The following is a 3,517-nucleotide window of genomic DNA, read 5'->3' as shown; positions in this document are numbered from 1 at the left end:
TATTAAGAAAATCAATTTTGAAATTTTATTTATAATGAAAACAGTAACATGCAATCCAATAATAACCTTGGATGACCTTTTACATACTTGTAATCTTTAAGCAAGATAGCTCCTGGTCCTGCTCCTTTTTAAAATAAATTGTCATAAAAAAGTTCACTCTAAAAAATTCCCTAATTATATAATAAAAGAAAGATATCTTGATGTCCGAATAATCAAGATCCAAGAACAGAAATCCAAAATCAGATAACAGTTTTTTCAATTTCCATTAGATTTGATGTCTGCCCGACTCATACAGTAGTTTGAAAATCCATTTTTCCCACGTTTCTTTTGCCGACTGACGGACTCATTTTTTACCTAAAAATGAAGCAGACACAAGCTGTTTGTGTTCGCTAACCTGCAGCTAGTCATAAATATTCTTACGGGCACGGTAAACCTCTGAAGGCCCATAACAATTAACCATCTGAGGAAAATAGTACTCCACGTAAAATTCTGCAATCAAGAATCTTGTTATGCGCAGTAAAGTCATGTCAAAAATTAAATTTTCCTGATACGGTGCCCTTACTGTATTTCAAATTTGTTGCTATATACTTATATACCTATATAGGTCGTTTCCCTAGTCCTATTGGGCTCTTCAAGAAAAAATTTGATTAGGGAGTGGACAACAGGAATTTTCAGATAAAAAAAGCACTCGGAAATCCAGTCAATTTTTCAACGTGCTTCAGAAATTTCACTCAATTTTTTATTTCAACCCTTGGAAATTCTACATAATTTATCAGAATTTTGAAAAAAGTATCGGAAATTCCAAATTTTTCTACCAAAAAGTTGATTTTATATTGGAAATCCAGGAGTTTCAATTGCTTTTGTATGGGAAATCCAGGAGTTTCAATTGCTTTTGTATTGGAAATCCAGGAATTTCAAAAAACATTTTGCCTCTGAAATCCGCCGTTGCGTCGTCCACCCCCTGTAACAGACTTTAACTGAAAGAGCACATAGACCTTTTCGCCTGACCTTTTCGCCTTTCCATCCGCCACCTTGAATTGTATGCAAAAATACAGAACGAAAAAGCCGTGGTTGGATTTAGTTGGAAAGTATGCAAAACATAATGCAAGTTTACACAAAGATTAAAAAGACAACAAAGCATCTTATAAATAAATATTATAATCATTAGAACAATAAAAGATGGAATTTCTTAATCCAAAAAGAAATATTCACAGAACAACAACAGCCTTGTAGAAATTTCTTCTTAAAGACATAGCATATTCTGTTTTCATGCCATTAAGAAATTCCATGAAGACGGAGTACACACATCAAACTTTCAAAACACGCAAACTGAAAAGCAGTAATTATGACGTCACACATATTATCAAAAGTTTTGATTTGATCATTTGACGGCTCTATTCCCAGGAGAATAATTTACTGTCAGCCGAATAAGGATTATTTTTTACCTTCGCTGATGATTTTTCAGTATGAGTTTATGTCTAATGTTATTGGATTTTTGAAGTGCTTGTTCTAAGAGATGAAAGAATATAATTATTTTTAGTTTTCAAGAGAAGCAAATTTAATCTTTCTTCTACAAGATTACACTTATAATGCCAATCATACATGTAAGTTTTATATTAATACTTTCTTTTTGCGTATGTTTTACATACTTTCTAAGGGAATTTCACCACGGCAATTCGGCCACCATAATTTCTGCATACAATTCAATATGGCGGATGGAAAGGTGAAAAGGTCTATTGGGCGGATGGGCGTGTTTTGCACGTTCCGAGATTGGAAATTAAACGAGAGTAAAAGACGGGGGTGTCTTAGTATGTAATATTAATTAATCATTATTATTTTATTTTTTTTCGCGAATGAAAAATGAATTTTTGATTTTAGAATTAAGGAAATATAATATAATATATTATATTTGATTGTCAATGCCAAAAGATATTTCTTTACTTTACGAATAATCTGCTGTTGTGTTGCATCGCCACTTACCCCCGGATTGTTTTAGTAGGCACTTCGGTCACGTAAATAAAAACATGTTGTTTTTTTTTGTTTTTTTTATCATCTCTTTTATCACCAATTTAAGCTGACTGTAGACTGACTGAAATTGCAATTACATAAATTATTGTAGAAGTGAACGCTTTAGACGAATGTTTGGGAAATCAAAAAGACAACTTTTGTGAGAATGTTGAGTTTTGTTTATATGGCTGTTTGTGACGCACTGTTAATTTTTTTAATCCAGACATCCACGCTCGATAGGATTGACATAATATGAACCCCCCCTTTTTTCAGGGGGGGGGATCCGAGTTTTCAAGGAAGGCTTTATAGGGGGGATGGGCAATTTTCCAGTTAAAATGGGGGGTTTGCCTTATCGGGGGGTGTCAAATAAAAAATGGGGGGGGGGATAGTAACTTTTTGTCTTATTTCTTATTTTTCCTAGTTTTACTATTATTAGTTTACTGTTTATTTGCTAGTGTTTTCAAGTTCATTGACTATTGGTACGAATTCACACTGAAAATTATACTGGGAGTACAAATTATATGCTGGGGGCTAGGACCCCTGTAAATGGTGCGGGGGATGAAACCTATACCTATACCCCTATACCTTTATAGGGGGGGATGAAATATTAATGGGGGGGTTCAGACCCCTCTGCACACTATGATCGATCATTGGAACGGCTTGATGACGGATCGATATGTGATCGATGGATTACTTAACGATCCGGATAGGAGATCGATTGAAGATTCAGCCATTAAAAAGTCTTGAGTATTGATCCTTCGTTGATCCATTAGCGAGCTAGTATTTCAATCGAGTATATCGATTCGTCATCGATCGTTAATCGATTCGTCATCGATCGTTAATCGATTTGTTATCGATCGTAAATCGAGTATGAGTCGATAGGGTCGATAAGATCGATAAAAGATCGATGATAGATCGATAAATAATTGATAACTAATCATGAGCTTAAAAAAATCTTGAGTATCGATCTTCAATCAATCTCCTATCCGGATCGTTAAGTAATCCATCGTACCGTGAGTGGTCCTAAATCCGACAGCCCTGCCTAATTCCGACCCCCCAAATAACTGTTATGAAAAAAGAATTCTATGTTTACAACATTCCCTCCCCAAGTTGAACGATAAACTATTGCAAGAACTCTCAAAACAAAACATAAAACATCTAACAAGATGACTTTTTTATGTCAAGATGTCAATTAATGTGATAAAAAAAAAAGTGGGAGTTGTAGGTAGAAATAATTACCTCTTTATAGTATAATTACCTTTTTTTCTAAATCCGTTGTTTGTGTTTAAAACGTTAACAATTGTTATTTGATTTAATCGTTTCAATGTACTATCAAATCTCTCAGTTTAATTGACACTTTGGTATCTTTGTTGCGTCACAGCGAAAGGTTTGTTTTTATTTTAGTTTGTATCCTTGAAAGACCCCATCGGAATTAGGCAGAGCTGTCAGATTTAGGTCCACTCACGGTATCGATCACATATCGATCCCCGTCATCGAGCTGTTCCGATGA

Source organism: Clytia hemisphaerica, unplaced genomic scaffold (assembly GCF_902728285.1).
Source record: "Clytia hemisphaerica strain Z4C2 unplaced genomic scaffold, Clytia hemisphaerica genome assembly, whole genome shotgun sequence".
NCBI classification, from domain to species: domain Eukaryota; kingdom Metazoa; phylum Cnidaria; class Hydrozoa; order Leptothecata; family Clytiidae; genus Clytia; species Clytia hemisphaerica.
The sequence above is the reverse complement of the archived record's forward strand: the minus strand, read 5'-3'. Positions refer to the sequence as shown.